Here is a 17,360-nt window from a genome sequence, read left to right as displayed (position 1 = left end):
GAAGATCGCCTGCGCGGCGAGCTGCCTCGCCGATGAGTCGACCTCTCCGATGAGCCGGCCTCCGACGCGGGCACTAGCTGCCCTGAGAGCCGCCTCCTCAGCCTCCTCGAACTAGCTCCATGTCACCAGCGAGCTTGCTATGGACCTGGAGTCCGTCGGCTCGACCGATCCGATGAACGTCGATTCCGACACGGCGTCGCTCGACGCGTTCCCCACCAATGTGGTGGTCTATGACGAGTTGCCTCCTCGCGAGTACAGTGGCTGGAGCACCGTCACGGAGGTACTCGTCATCAACAGTAGAGAGCACTCGGACGGGCGTGCTCAAGATCCCCTCGATGCCACTCTGCGTGACCTCACGGCGCCCATTCCTGAGGGCGCGGAAGCTGAGGCACTGGAGGCACGCCGCCTCCAGCTTCTCGAAAATGCTGGCCGCCTGGCTAGCATGCGCCGGCTTTCGGACGCCTACCGGCGCGAGATGGACCGGGACGTAGGCGGCACGCCGGCTCCTGAGGGGCCTAGTCGCCTCGGCACAGTTCGGCAGCGTGGCGCGACCATCGCCAGCATGTTCGGGGCAGAGCGCCCCGTCTACACCACGCCTGCAGAGAACATCCGGGCCGCCCAGGCGGTGATGGATGAGCTGGAAAAATACGACGGCGACAAGCGCTGCCACATGACGCAGCGAGTCCAGCAGCTCCTAGACGCGGCTGCCATGCAGCACAAGGCCGCCTGCCGCACTGAAGTCCCAGCCCGACGAAACAACGAGCCGCCCCCACACCAAGATCATGGGTCGACTTCCCGGACGCCGACTGGTGGCGCCCACGGAGGAAAGGGCAACGAGCCGGCTGCCAGCCGCAGCCGGACGCGCCTCTCCATCGAGCGGGACGAGGACGGCCGCCCTCGTTGAGCGAGGTACCCCACTCCGCCTCTTGTCACGCATCCGACACTCAGCGACCGCCTTGGCCGTCAAGAGGGAGTCGCAGAGAATGATGCTCGCCATCGGATTGATCGTCTCAACCGATCCCTGGCACTTGACGAAGAAGATGCGCTGGGCCCGCCCTGTTTCGGCCCCCGAATCCGAGATGAGCCCTTCCCCAAGGGGTTCACCCTCCCGCGAGACACGCCCATGTACACCGGCTCCGTGAAGCCGGAGCACTGGCTGGTCGATTACTCCACGGCCATCAGTATAGCAAACGGCAACAAGCGTGTTGCCGTGAGATACGTCCCGCTCATGCTTCAAGGCACTGCCCAGACATGGCTCAACAGCCTGAAGCCCCGCAGCATCAACAGCTGGGTTGATTTCATTGAGGTCTTCATCCGCAACTTCACCAGCACCTACAAGCGGGCTCCCAAGCCCCGACAGCTCTCCTTGTGTGTCCAAGGGCCCACGGAGTCGACTCGTGACTACCTCACACGCTGGACCGAGCTGCACAACTCCTGTGAGAGCGTGCATGAGGTGCAAGGCCATCGAGTACTTCACCGCAGGGTGCCGAGAGGGCACCCTCTTCAAGCATCGACTCCTCTGCGATGAGCCCGAGACCCTCGATGAGCTGCTGATTATCGCCGACAAGAACGCCACGGCCGACTCCTCCATGAAGGCGGAGATCTTAGTCGATGCATCCGGCAAGGTGGTGACTCAAGCTCCTCAGACTCCGGCTGGTGAGACCAGTCGAAGACAGCCCCCAAACGCCAACAAGCGGAAGGCCACCCAGCCGGCTTCCAACAGCCGGCAGGTGGCGACAGTCGAGGATCAGCAGCCGGAGGGACAGCCGGCACCCAAGCATCAGAAGGGCGGCAAGCCCAACTGGTTGCCCGCCTACTCGTACGAGCAGACCCTGGACGCCCCCTGCAAGTTCCAAAGTGGCGCGAAGTCGTCCAATCACACCACCCGGAAGTGTCAGTGGCTCACCAGGATTGCCAAAGGAGATGGCCTCCTACCTCCTCCGCCTCTCGGTCCGCCGCCTCCTCCGCCCCAGCAGCTGGTGGCCCGACCAGTCGGCGCCATTCAAGATGAGTATCCCACAGAGCACGGAGCCTATGTCGTGTTCACCAGTGTAGCCGACGATAGGCGCAGCAGACGGCAACAACAGCAAGAGGCGCATGCAGTGGCCTCGAGCACCCCCGACTTCATGCACCGGTCAGAAAAACCCATCAGTTGGAGCAGGGCCGACCACCCGGAGGTGATGCCGTCCCCTGGTTCCTATGCCTTAGTCCTGGATGCAACCCTTGCAACGGAAAGGCGGGCGGCTCGCTTTTCCAGGGTCTTGATAGACGGCGGCAGCAGCATAAACATCCTGTACCGCGACACAATGGAGAAGCTGGGAATCAAACAAAAGCAGCTCCTCCCCAGTCGGACTATATTTCATGGCATAGTCCCTGGTCTTTCCTGCTCGCCAATCGGCAAGGCTCAGATCGACGTCCTCTTTGGAGACAAGAACCATTTCCGCCGAGAGCCGGTTTGGTTTGAGGTGGTGGACTTGGAGAGCCCTTACCATGCGCTGCTTGGCCGACCTGCCCTGGCCAAGTTCTGTTGGAAATATGCCCTAGAGGCAATAATAAAAGTATTATTATTATATTTCCTTGTTCATGATAATTGTCTTTTATTCATGCTATAACTGTATTATCCGGAAATCGTAATACACATGTGAATACATAGACCACAATATGTCCCTAGTGAGCCTCTAGTTGACTAGCTCGTTGTGATCAACAGATAGTCATGGTTTCCTGGCTATGGACATTGGATGTCGTTGATAACGGGATCACATCATTAGGAGAATGATGTGATGGACAAGACCCAATCCTGAGACTAGCACAAAAGATCGTATAGTTCATTTGCTAGAGCTTTGCCAATGTCAAGTATCTCTTCCTTCGACCATGAGAGCGTGTAACTCCTGGATACCGTAGGAGTGCTTTGGGTGTATCAAACGTCACAACGTAACTGGGTGACTATAAAGGTGCACTACAGGTATCTCCGAAAGTATCTATTGTTTTATGCGGATCGAGACTGGGATTTGTCACTCCGTGTAAACGGAGAGGTATCTCTGGGCCCACTCGGTAGGACATCATCATATGCGCAATGTGACCAAGGAGTTGATCACGGGATGATGTGTTACGGAACGAGTAAAGTGACTTGCCGGTAACGAGATTGAACAAGGTATTGGATACCGACGATCAAATCTCGGGCAAGTAACATACCGATAGACAAAGGGAATTGAATACGGGATTGATTAAGTCCTTGACATCGTGGTTCATCCAATGAGATCATCGTGGAACATGTGGGAGCCATCATGGGTATCCAGATCCCGCTGTTGGTTATTGACCGGAGAACGTCTCGGTCATGTCTACATGTCTCCCGAACCCGTAGGGTCTACACACTTAAGGTTCGATGACGCTAGGGTTAGAAAGGAAGTTTGTATGTGGTTACCGAATGTTGTTCGGAGTCCCGGATGAAATCCCGGATGTCACGAGGAGTTCCGAAATGGTCCGGAGGTAAAGATTTATATATGGGAAGTCCTATTTTGGCCACCGGAAAATGTTCGGGATTTTTCGGTATTGTACCGGGAAGGTTCTAGAAGGTTCCGGAGTGGGGCCCACCTGCATGGGGGGACCCACATGGACGTGGGTAGTGGGGGAAAGGCCCCACACCCCTAGTCAAGGCGCACCAAGATCCCCCCTTAGAAGGAATAAGATCATATCCCGAAGGGATAAGATCAAGATCCCTAAAAAGGGGGGATAACAATCGGTGGGGAAGGAAATAATGAGATTTCTTTCCTCCCACCTTGGCCAACGCCCCAATGGACTTGGAGGGCAAGAAACCAGCCCCTCCACCCCTATATATAGTGGGGAGGCGCATGGGAGCTATACACGAAGTTCTGGCACAGCCCTACCTCTCTCCCTACTCCTCCTCTCCCATGGTGCTTGGCGAAGCCCTGCTGGATTGCCACGCTCCTCCACCACCACCACGCCGTTGTGCTGCTGTTGGATGGAGTCTTCCTCAACCTCTCCCTCTCTCCTTGCTGGATCAAGGCGTGGGAGACATCACCGGGCTGTACGTGTGTTGAACGCGGAGGTGCCGTCCGTTCGGCACTAGGATCATCGGTGATTTGAATCACGACGAGTACGACTCCATCAACCCCGTTCACTTGAACGCTTCCGCTTAGCGATCTACAAGGGTATGTAGATGCACTCTCTTTCTACTCGTTGCTGGTCTCTCCATAGATAGATCTTGGCGACACGTAGGAAAATTTTGAATTTCTGCTACGTTCCCCAACAGTGGCATCATGAGCTAGGTCTATTGCGTAGATTCTTTGCACGAGGAGAACACAAAGTAGTTGTGGGCGTTGATGTTGTTCAATATGCTTACCGTTACTAGTCCAATCTTGTTTCGACGGTATTGTGGGATGAAGCGGCCCGGACCGACCTTACACGTACTCTTACGTGAGACAGGTTCCACCGATTGACATGCACTTGGTGCATAAGGTGGCTAGCGGGTGCCAGTCTCTCCCACTTTAGTCGGAACGGATTCGATGAAAAGGGTCCTTATGAAGGGTAAATAGCAATTGGCATATCACGTTGTGGTTTTGCGTAGGTAAGAAACGTTCTTGCTAGAAACCCATAGCAGCCACGTAAAACATGCAACAACAATTAGAGGACGTCTAACTTGTTTTTGCAGGGTATGCTATGTGATGTGATATGGCCAAGAAGAATGTGATGAATGATATGTGATGTATGAGATTGATCATGTTCTTGTAATAGGAATCATGACTTGCATGTCGATGAGTATGACAACCGGCAGGAGCCATAGGAGTTGTCTTAATTTATTGTATGACCTGCGTGTCATTGAACAACGCCATGTAATTACTTTACTTTATTGCTAACCGGTAGCCATAGTAGTAGAAGTAATAGTTGGCGAGACAACTTCATGAAGACACGATGATGGAGATCATGATGATGGAGATCATGGTGTCATGCCGGTGACGATGATGATCATGGAGCCCCGAAGATGGAGATCAAAAGGAGCAAAATGATATTGGCCATATCATGTCACTATTTGATTGCATGTGATGTTTATCATGTTTATGCATCTTGTTTACTTAGAACGATGGTAGTAAATAAGATGATCCCTTACAACAATTTCAAGAAGTGTTCTCCCCTAACTGTGCACCGTTGCTACAGTTCGTCGTTTCGAAGCACCACGTGATGATCGGGTGTGATAGATCCTTACGTTCACATACAACGGGTGTAAGACAGATTTACACATGCAATACACTTAGGGTTAACTTGACGAGCCTAGCATGTACAGACATGGCCTCGGAACACGGAGACCGAAAGGTCGAGCATGAGTCGTATAGCAGATACGATCAACATGAAGATGTTCACCGATGATGACTAGTCCGTCTCACGTGATGATCGGACACGGCCTAGTTGACTCGGATCATGTAATCACTTAGATGACCAGAGGGATGTCTATCTGAGTGGGAGTTCATAAGATGAACTTAATTATCCTGAACATAGTCAAAAGACCTTTTGCAAATTATGTCGTAAGCTCGCGCTTTAGTTCCACTGTTTAGATATGTTCCTAGAGAAAATATAGTTGAAAGTTGATAGTAGCGATTATGCGATCAGTAGAAAGCTTATGTCCTTAATGCACCGCTCAGTGTGCTGAACCCCAACGTCGTTTGTCGATGTTGCGAACATCGGACATACACGTTTTGATAACTACGTGATAGTTCAATTAAATGGTTTGAGTAGAGGCACCAAAGACGTTTTCGAAACGTCGCGGAACATATGAGATGTTTCGAGGGCTGAAATTGGGATTTCAGGCTCGTGCCCACGTCAAGAGGTATAACACCTCCGACGATTTTCTTAGCCTGCAAACTAAGGGAGAAAAGCTCAATCATTGAGCTTGTGCTCAGATTGTCTGAGCACAACAATCACTTGAATCGAGTGGGAGTTGATCCTCCAGATGAGATAGTGATGTTTCCCCAAAGTCATTGCCACCAAGCTGCTAGAGCTTCGTGATTAACTATAACATATCAAGGATAGATATGATGATCCTTGAAATATTCATGATGTTTGACACCGCGAAAGTAGAAATCAAGAAGGAGCATCAATTGTTGATGGTTGGTGAAACCACTAGTTTCAAGAAGGGCAAGGGAACAAAGGGATACTTCATGAAACGGCAATTCAGCTGCTGCTCTAGTGAAGAAACCCAAGGTTGAACCCAAACCCGAGACTAAGTGCTTCTGTAATAAGGGGAACAACCACTGGAGCAGCATTACCCTAGATACTTGGTAGATGAGAAGGCTGGCAAGGTCGATAGAAGTATATTGGATATACATTATGTTAATGTGTACTTTACTAGTACTCCTAGTAGCACCAGGATATTGGATACCGGTTCGGTTGCTAAGTGTTAGTAACTCGAAATAAAAGCTACGGAATAAACGGAGACTAGCTAACGTATTATTATTATATAACTGTATTATCCGGAAATAAAAGCTAACTCGAAATACACGTGTGAATATGCCCTAGAGGCAATAATAAAAGTATTATTATTATATTTCCTTGTTAATGATAATTGTCTTTTATTCATGCTATAACTGTATTATCCGGAAATCGTAATACACGTGTGAATACATAGACCACAATATGTCCCTAGTGAGCCTCTAGTTGACTAGCTCGTTGTGATCAACAGATAGTCATGGTTTCCTGGCTATGGGCATTGGATGTCGTTGATAACGGGATCACATCATTAGGAGAATGATGTGATGGACAAGACCCAATCCTAAGACTAGCACAAAAGATCGTGTAGTTCATTTGCTAGAGCTTTGCCAATGTCAAGTATCTCTTCCTTCGACCATGAGAGCGTGTAACTCCTGGATACCGTAGGAGTGCTTTGGGTGTATCAAACGTCACAACGTAACTGGGTGACTATAAAGGTGCACTACAGGTATCTCCGAAAGTATCTATTGTTTTATGCGGATCGAGACTGGGATTTGTCACTCCGTGTAAACGGAGAGTTATCTCTGGGCCCACTCGGTAGGACATCATCATATGCGCAATGTGACCAAGGAGTTGATCACGGGATGATGTGTTATGGAACGAGTAAAGTGACTTGCCGGTAACGAGATTGAACAAGGTATTGGATACCGATGATCGAATCTCGGGCAAGTAACATACCGATAGACAAAGGGAATTGAATACGGGATTGATTAAGTCCTTGACATCGTGGTTCATCCGATGAGATCATCGTGGAACATGTGGGAGCCATCATGGGTATCCAGATCCCGCTGTTGGTTATTGACCGGAGAACGTCTCGGTCATGTCTACATGTCTCCCGAACCCGTAGGGTCTACACACTTAAGGTTCGATGACGCTAGGGTTATAAAGGAAGTTTGTATGTGGTTACCGAATGTTGTTCGGAGTCCTGGATGAGATCCCGGACGTCACGAGGAGTTCCGGAATGGTCCGGAGGTAAAGATTTATATATGGGAAGTCCTATTTTGGCCACCGGAAAATGTTCGGGATTTTTCGGTATTGTACCGGGAAGGTTCTAGAAGGTTCCGGAGTGGGGCCCACCTGCATGGGGGGACCCACATGGACGTGGGTAGTGGGGGCAAGGCCCCACACCCCTGGTCAAGGCGCACCAAGATCCCCCCTTAGAAGGAATAAGATCATATCCCGAAGGGATAAGATCAAGATCCCTAAAAAGGGGGATAACAATCGGTGGGGAAGGAAATAATGAGATTTCTTTCCTCCCACCTTGGCCAACGCCCCAATGGACTTGGAGGGCAAGAAACCAGCCCCTCCACCCCTATATATAGTGGGGAGGCGCATGGGAGCTATACACGAAGTTCTGCCACAGCCCTACCTCTCTCCCTACTCCTCCTCTCCCATGGTGCTTGGCGAAGCCCTGCTGGATTGCCACGCTCCTCCACCACCACCACGCCGTTGTGCTGCTGTTGGATGGAGTCTTCCTCAACCTCTCCCTCTCTCCTTGCTGGATCAAGGCGTGGGAGACGTCACCGGGCTGTACGTGTGTTGAACGCGGAGGTGCCGTCCGTTCGGCACTAGGATCATCGGTGATTTGAATCACGACGAGTACGACTCCATCAACCCCGTTCACTTGAACGCTTCCGCTTAGCGATCTACAAGGGTATGTAGATGCACTCTCTTTCTACTCGTTGCTGGTCTCTCCATAGATAGATCTTGGTGACACGTAGGAAAATTTTGAATTTCTGCTACGTTCCCCAACAGTGGCATCATGAGCTAGGTCTATTGCGTAGATTCTTTGCACGAGTAGAACACAAAGTAGTTGTGGGCGTTGATGTCGTTCAATATGCTTACCGTTACTAGTCCAATCTTGTTTCGACGGTATTGTGGGATGAAGCGGCCCGGACCGACCTTACACGTACTCTTACGTGAGACAGGTTCCACCGATTGACATGCACTTGGTGCATAAGGTGGCTAGCGGGTGCCAGTCTCTCCCACTTTAGTCGGAACGGATTCGATGAAAAGGGTCCTTGTGAAGGGTAAATAGCAATTGGCATATCACGTTGTGGTCTTGCGTAGGTAAGAAACGTTCTTGCTAGGAACCCATAGCAGCCACGTAAAACATGCAACAACAATTAGAGGACGTCTAACTTGTTTTTGCAGGGTATGCTATGTGATGTGATATGGCCAAGAAGAATGTGATGAATGATATGTGATGTATGAGATTGATCATGTTCTTGTAATAGGATTCACGACTTGCATGTCGATGAGTATGACAACCGGCAGGAGCCATAGGAGTTGTCTTTATTTATTGTATGACCTGCGTGTCATTGAAGAACGCCATGTAAACTACTTTACTTTATTGCTAAACGCGTTAGTCATAGAAGTAGAAGTAGTCGTTGGCATGACAACTTCATGAAGACACGATGATGGAGATCATGATGATGGAGATCATGGTGTCGTGCCGGTGACGATGATGATCATGGAGCCCCGAAGATGAAGATCAAAAGGAGCAAAATGATATTGGCCATATCATGTCACTATTTGATTGCATGTGATGTTTATCATGTTTATGCATCTTGTTTGCTTAGGACGATGGTAGTAAATAAGATGATCCCTTACAAAATTTCAAGAAGTGTTCTCCCCTAACTGTGCACCGTTGCTACAGTTCGTCACTTCTAAGCACCACATGATGATCGGGTGTGATGGATTCTTACGTTCACATACAACGGGTGTAAGACAGTTTTACACAGCGAAAACACTTAGGGTTAACTTGACGAGCCTAGCATGTGCAGACATGGCCTCGGAACACGGAGACCGAAAGGTCGAGCATGAGTCGTATGGTAGATACGATCAACATGAAGATGTTCACCGATGATGACTAGTCCGTCTCACGTGATGATCGGACACGGCCTAGTTGACTCGGATCATGTGATCACTTAGATGACCAGAGGGATGTCTATCTAAGTGGGAGTTCATAAGATGAACTTAATTATCCTGAACATAGTCAAAAGACCTTTTGCAAATTATGTCGTAAGCTCGTGCTTTAGTTCCACTGTTTAGATATGTTCCTAGAGAAAATATAGTTGAAAGTTGATAGTAGCGATTATGCGATCAGTAGAAAGCTTATGTCCTTAATGCACCGCTCAGTGTGCTGAACCCCAATGTCGTTTGTCGATGTTGCGAACATCGGACATACACGTTTTGATAACTATGTGATAGTTCAATTAAATGGTTTAAGTAGAGGCACCAAAGACGTTTTCGAAACGTCGCGGAACATATGAGATGTTTCGAGGGCTGAAATTGGGATTTCAGGCTCGTGCCCACGTCAAGAGGTATAAGACCTCCGACGATTTTCTTAGCCTGCAAACTAAGGGAGAAAAGCTCAATCGTTGAGCTTATGCTCAGATTGTCTGAGCACAACAATCACTTGAATCGAGTGGGAGTTGATCCTCCAGATGAGATAGTGATGTTTCCCCAAAGTCATTGCCACCAAGCTGCTAGAGCTTCGTGATTAACTATAACATATCAGGGATAGATATGATGATCCTTGAAATATTCATGATGTTTGACACCGCGAAAGTAGAAGTCAAGAAGGAGCATCAATTGTTGATGGTTGGTGAAACCACTAGTTTCAAGAAGGGCAAGGGAACAAAGGGATACTTCATGAAACGGCAATTCAGCTGCTGCTCTAGTGAAGAAACCCAAGGTTGAACCCAAACCCGAGACTAAGTGCTTCTGTAATAAGGGAAACAACCACTGGAGCAGCATTACCCTAGATACTTGGTAGATGAGAAGGCTGGCAAGGTCAATAGAAGTATATTGGATATACATTATGTTAATGTGTACTTTACTAGTACTCCTAGTAGCACCAGGGTATTGGATACCGGTTCGGTTGCTAAGTGTTAGTAACTCGAAATAAAAGCTACGGAATAAACGGAGACTAGCTAAAGGTGAGCTGACGATATATGTTGGAGGTGTTTCCAAGGTTGATATGATCAAGCATCGCACGCTCCCTCTACCACCGAGATTGGTGTTTGCGTTGAGCATAGACATGATTGGATTATGTCTATCGCAATACGGTTATTCATTTAAGGAGAATAATGGTTACTCTATTTTTGAATAATACCTTCAATGGTCTTGCACCTAAAGGAACGGTTTATTGAATCTCGGTCGTAGTGATACACATTTTCATGCCAAAAGATATAAGATAGTAATGATAGTACCACTTACTTGTGGCACTGCCATGTAAGTCATAATGGTATAAAACGCATGAAGAAGCTCCATGTTGATGGATCTTTGGACTCACTCGTTTTGAAAAGTTTGAGACATGCGAACCATGTCTATTGGTGTATATGCATGAAGAAACTCCATGCAAATGGATCGTTCGGACTCACTTGATTTTGAATCACTTGAGATATGCAAATCATACCACATGGGCAAGATGACTGAAAAGCATCATTTTCAGTAAGATGGAACAAGATAGCAACTTGTTGGAAGTAACACATTTTGATGTGTGCAGTCGAATGAGTGCTGAGGCATGCAGTGAATATCATTATGTTCTTACTTCATAGATGATTCGAGTAAATGTTGAGTATATTTACTTGATGAAACACAAGTCTGAATTATTGAATGGTTCAAGTAATTTCAGAGTGAAGTAGCAGATCATTGTGACAAGAGGATAAAATGTCTATGATATGATCATAGAGATGAATATCTGAGTTACGAGTTTTGGCACACAATTAAGACATTGTGGAAATTGTTTCGCAATTAATACCGCCTGGAACACCATAATGTGATGGTGTGTCCGAACATCATAGTTGCACCCTATTGGATATGGTGCGTACCATGATGTCTCTTATCGAATTACCACTATCGTTCATGGGTTAGGCATTAGAGACAACCACATTCACTTTAGATAGGGCACCACATAATTCTGATGAGATGGCACCGTATGAATTATGGTTTAGAGAAACCTAAGTTGTCGTTTCTTAAAAGTTTGGGGCTGCGACGCTTATATGAAAAAGTTTCAGGTTGATAAGCTCGAACCCAAAGCGGATAAAATGCATCTTCATAGGAAACCCAAAACAGTTGGGTATACCTCCTAATTCAGATCCGAAAGCAATATGGATTGTTTCTAGAATCGGGTCCTTTCTCGAGGAAAAGTTTCTCTTGAAAGAATTGAGTGGGAGGATGGTGGAGACTTGATGAGGTTATTGAACCGTCTCTTCAACTAGTGTGTGACAGGGCACAGGGAGTTGTTCCTGTGGCACCTACACCAATTGAAGTGGAAGCTTATGATATTGATCATGAAACTTCGGATCAAGTCACTCCCAAACCTCGTAGGATGACAAGGATGCGTACTACTTCAGAGTGGTACGTAATCCTGTCTTGAAGGTCATGTTGCTAGACAACAATGAACCTACGAGCTATGGAGAAGCGATGGTGGGCCCGGATTCCGATAAATGGCTTGAGGCCATAAAATCCAAGAGAGGATCCATGTATGAAAACAAAGTGTAGACTTTGGTAGAACGGCTCGATGGTCGTAAGGCTAATGAGTACAGATGGATTTCAAAAGGAAGACGGACAATGATGGTAAATGTCACCATTAAGAAAGCTCGACTTGTCGTTAAGATGTTTTCCGACAAGTTCAAGGAGTTGACTACGATGAGATTTTCTCACTCGTAGCGATGCTAAGAGTCTGTTGGAATTATATTAGCGATTACTGCATTATTTATGAAATCTTGCAAATAGGATGTCAAAACATTGTTTCCTCGACGATTTTAATGAGGAAAGGTTGTATGTGATACAACCGGAAGGTTTTGTCAATCCCGAAAGATGCTAATAAGTATGCAAAGCTCCAGCAATCCTTCTAAGGACTGGAGTGAGCATCTCGGAGTTGGAATGTATGCTTTGATGATGATCAAAAATTTTGTGTTTGTACAAAGTTTATGAGAAACTTGTATTTCCAAAGAAGTGAGTGGGAGCACTATAGAATTTCTGATGAGTATATGTTGTTGACATATTGTTGATCAGAAATGACGTAGAATTTCTGGAAAGCATATAGGGTTATTTTGAAAGTGTTTTTCAATGGAAAGCCTGGATTAAGCTACTTGAACATTGAGCATCAAGATCTATAAGGATAGATCAAAATGCTTAATAATACTTTCAAATGAGCACATACCTTGACATGATCTTGAAGGTGTTCAAGATGGACCAGTCAAAGAAGGAGTTCTTGCCTGAGTTGTAAGGTACGAAGTTAAGACTTAAAGCTCGACCACGGCAGAATAGAGAGAAAGGACGAAGGTCGTCCCCTATGCTTAAGACGTAGGCTCTTCAATATGCTATGCTGTGTACCGCACCTGAAGTGTGCCTTGCCATGAGTCAGTCAAGGGGTACAAGAGTGATCCAAGAATGGCTCATAGGACAGCGGTCAAAGTTATCCTTAGTAACTAGTGGACTAAGGAATTTTCTCGATTGTGGAGGTGGTAAAAGAGTTCGTCGTAAAGGTTACGACGATGCAAGCTTGACACCTATCCGGATAGCTCTAAGTAGAGAGACCGGATACATATAATGGAGCAATAATTTAGAATAGCTCCAAGTAGAACAGTTGTTTGGAATAGCTCCAAATAGAGCGTGGTAGCTGCATCTAGGAGATGACATAGAGATTTGTAAAGCACACACGGATCGGAAAGGTTCAGACCCGTTGACTAAAACCTCTCTCACAAGCAACATGATCAAACATAAAACTCATTGAGTGTTAATCACATAGTGATGTGAACTAGACTACTGACTCTAGTAAACTCTTGGGTATTAGTCACATGGCGATGTGACCTGTGAGTGTTAATCACATGGCGATGTGAACTAGATTATTGACTCTAGTGCAAGTGGGAGACTGTTGGAAATATGCCCTAGAGGCAATAATAAAAGTATTATTATTATATTTCCTTGTTCATGATAATTGTCTTTTATTCATGCTATAACTGCATGATCCGGAAATCGTAATACACGTGTGAATACATAGACCACAATATGTCCCTAGTGAGCCTCTAGTTGACTAGCTCGTTGTGATCAACAGATAGTCATGGTTTCCTGGCTATGGACATTGGATGTCGTTGATAACGGGATCACATCATTAGGAGAATGATGTGATGGACAAGACCCAATCCTAAGACTAGCACAAAAGATCGTGTACTTCATTTGCTAGAGCTTTGCCAATGTCAAGTATCTCTTCCTTTGACCATGAGAGCGTGTAACTCCTGGATACCGTAGGAGTGCTTTGGGTGTATCAAACGTCACAACGTAACTGGGTGACTATAAAGGTGCACTACAGGTATCTCCGAAAGTATCTATTGTTTTATGCGGATCGAGACTGGGATTTGTCACTCCGTGTAAACGGAGAGGTATCTCTGGGCCCACTCGGTAGGACATCATCATATGCGCAATGTGACCAAGGAGTTGATCACGGGATGATGTGTTACGGAACGAGTAAAGTGACTTGCCGGTAACGAGATTGAACAAGGTATTAGATACCGACGATCGAATCTCGGGCAAGTAACATACCGATAGACAAAGGGAATTGAATACGGGATTGATTAAGTCCTTGACATCGTGGTTCATCCGATGAGATCATCGTGGAACATGTGGGAGCCATCATGGGTATCCAGATCCCGCTGTTGGTTATTGACCGGAGAACGTCTCGGTCATGTCTACATGTCTCCCGAACCCGTAGGGTCTACACACTTAAGGTTCAATGACGCTAGGGTTATAAAGGAAGTTTGTATGTGGTTACCGAATGTTGTTCGGAGTCCCGGATGAGATCCCGAACGTCATGAGGAGTTCCGGAATGGTCCGGAGGTAAAGATTTATATATGGGAAGTCCTATTTTGGCCACCGGAAAATGTTCGGGATTTTTCGGTATTGTACCGGGAAGGTTCTAGAAGGTTCCGGAGTGGGGCCCACCTGCATGGGGGGACCCACATGGACGTGGGTAGTGGGGGCAAGGCCCCACACCCCTGGTCAAGGCGCACCAAGATCCCCCCTTAGAAGGAATAAGATCATATCCCGAAGGGATAAGATCAAGATCCCTAAAAAGGGGGATAACAATCGGTGGGGAAGGAAATAATGAGATTTCTTTCCTCCCACCTTGGCCAACGCCCCAATGGACTTGGAGGGCAAGAAACCAGCCCCTCCACCCCTATATATAGTGGGGAGGCGCATGGGAGCTATACACGAAGTTCTGCCACAGCCCTACCTCTCTCCCTACTCCTCCTCTCCCATGGTGCTTGGCGAAGCCCTGCTGGATTGCCACGCTCCTCCACCACCACCACGCCGTTGTGCTGCTGTTGGATGGAGTCTTCCTCAACCTCTCCCTCTCTCCTTGCTGGATCAAGGCGTGGGAGACGTCACCGGGCTGTACGTGTGTTGAACGCGGAGGTGCCGTCCGTTCGGCACTAGGATCATCGGTGATTTGAATCACGACGAGTACGACTCCATCAACCCCGTTCACTTGAACGCTTCCGCTTAGCGATCTACAAGGGTATGTAGATGCACTCTCTTTCTACTCGTTGCTGGTCTCTCCATAGATAGATCTTGGTGACACGTAGGAAAATTTTGAATTTCTGCTACGTTCCCCAACAAGTTCATGGCGGTCCCCCACTACGCCTACCTCAAGATGAAGATGCCAAGTACCAAGGGGATCCTAACTGTAGACTACAAGAAGTCGGCCGCCTGCGCCGCGGACAGTAGCCGGCTGGCCGAGTCCCTTGTGATCGCAGTCGAGAAGCGGCTCCTGGAGCGGATGGTCGCGATGGCAGGCAAGAAGCCGGAAATGTCACCGACCCCCAAGGATCAGACGTAGAGGGCTCGTTCAAGCCGGCAAAGGAAACAAAAAAGATACCCTTGGACCCAGAGCACCCGGAGAGGCATGCTGTCGTAGGTACGAACCTAGACAGCAAATAGGAAAGCGAGCTCGTCGATTTCCTCTGTGAGAATCGGGACATCTTTGCATGGTCTCCCAAAGACATGCCGGGTGTTCCGACGGATTTCGCCGAGCACAAGCTACATGTCTGACCTGATGTCAAGCCGGTCAGGCAGCCCTTGCACCGTCCGTCGGAGGAGAAGAGAAGAGTTGTTGGAGAAGAGATAGCCCGGCTCCTGGCAGCCGAATTTATCATGGAGGTGTTTTTCCCATAATGACTAGCCAACCCAGTCCTAGTGCTTAAGAAGAACAAGCAGTGGCGTATGTGTATCGACTATACAAGCCTCAACAAGGCCTGTCCCAAAGATCCGTTTGCTCTACCAAGGATTGACCAAGTGATAGACTCCACAGCCGGATGCAAGCTGTTGAGTTTCTTGGATGCATACTCAGGTTACCACCAGATAAAGCTGAACCCGGCCGATCGGCTGAAGACCGCCTTCATCACGCCATTTGGAGCCTTCTGTTACCTGACGATGACGTTCGGCTTGCACAATGCCGGTGCTACCTTTCAGTGTTGCATGCAGAAGTGTCTCCTCAAGCAGCTCGGCAGAAATGCCCATGTCTATGTGGATGATGTGGTGGTGAAGACGGAGAAGCGTGGCACTCTGCTAGAAGATCTCAAGGAAACCTTTGAGAACCTACGCCGATTCCAGATCAAGCTCAACCCGGACAAATGTGTCTTTGGAGTGCCAGCCGGCTAGCTTCTCGGCTTCCTGGTCTCAGAACGCGGCATAGAGTGCAACCTCGTGAAGATCAAGGCAATTGAGATGATGAAAGTACCCACCTGACTGCTGGACGTGCAGAAATGCACCGGCCGCCTGGCGTTAGTCAGCCGTTTTATCAGTCAGCTGGGCGAGAAGGCTCTTCCCCTGTACCAACTCATGAAGAAGACCACTTTTTTCGAGTGGAACGACAAGGCGGAGGAAGCGTTTCTCCAACTCAAGAAGATGTTGGCAACCCCACCTATCCTGGCGGCTCCGACTGAGAAGGAGCTCATGCTCCTCTACATTGTAGCAACCAGTCGGGTTGTCAGCGTAGTCATGGTAGTAGAGCGCAAGGAGGAGGACAGAGCATTGCCGGTCCATAGACCGGTGTATTACTTGAGCGAAGTATTGTCCACCTCCAAGCAAAACTACCCCCATTACCAGAAGATGTGTTACGGCGTGCATTTTGCCGCCAAGAAGCTGAAGCCTTACTTTCAAGAGCACCCAATAACCGTCGTCTGCACAGCTCCACTTGCTGAGATCATTTGGAGCCGAGACGCCTCTGGCCGAGTGGCCAAGTGGGATTGATCTGGCCCCTTACACCATCTACTACCAGCCTCGCACCACCATCAAATCACAAGTACTGGCCGACTTCCTCGTCGATTGGGCCGAGACCCAATATTTGCCGCCTGCACCAGACTCCACTCATTGGCGGATGCACTTTGATGGTTCAAAAATGCACATTGGTCTAGGAGCCGGCGTAGTCCTCACCTCTCCCAAGGGTGACAAGCTCAAATACGTGTTGCAAGTCCACTTCGCCGCCTCCAACAACGTAGCAGAATATGAGGCACTCATACACGGGCTCCGGCTTGCCAAGGAACTCGGCATTCGCCGGATCCTATGTTATGGTGACTCCGACTTGGTGGTCCAGCAGTCGTCAGGCGACTGGGACGCCAAGGATGCAAACATGGCAAGCTACCGCTTCCTCCTACAGCAACTCAGCAGATACTTTGATGGGTGCGAGTTCCTTCACGTGCCAAGAAATGACAACGAGCAAGCAGATGCATTGGCACGAATTGGCTCCACCTGACAAGCAATACCAGCCGGCGTCGCCCTACGCCGCCTTCTGAAGTCGTCTGTCAAGCCTTCTCTTGATTCAGACTCCATCTTTGTGTCGCCCCCTCCCC

This window comes from Triticum dicoccoides, chromosome 7B (assembly GCF_002162155.2).
Source record: "Triticum dicoccoides isolate Atlit2015 ecotype Zavitan chromosome 7B, WEW_v2.0, whole genome shotgun sequence".
Taxonomy (NCBI): Eukaryota; Viridiplantae; Streptophyta; class Magnoliopsida; order Poales; family Poaceae; genus Triticum; species Triticum dicoccoides.
Note: the sequence above shows the minus strand (reverse complement) of the source record.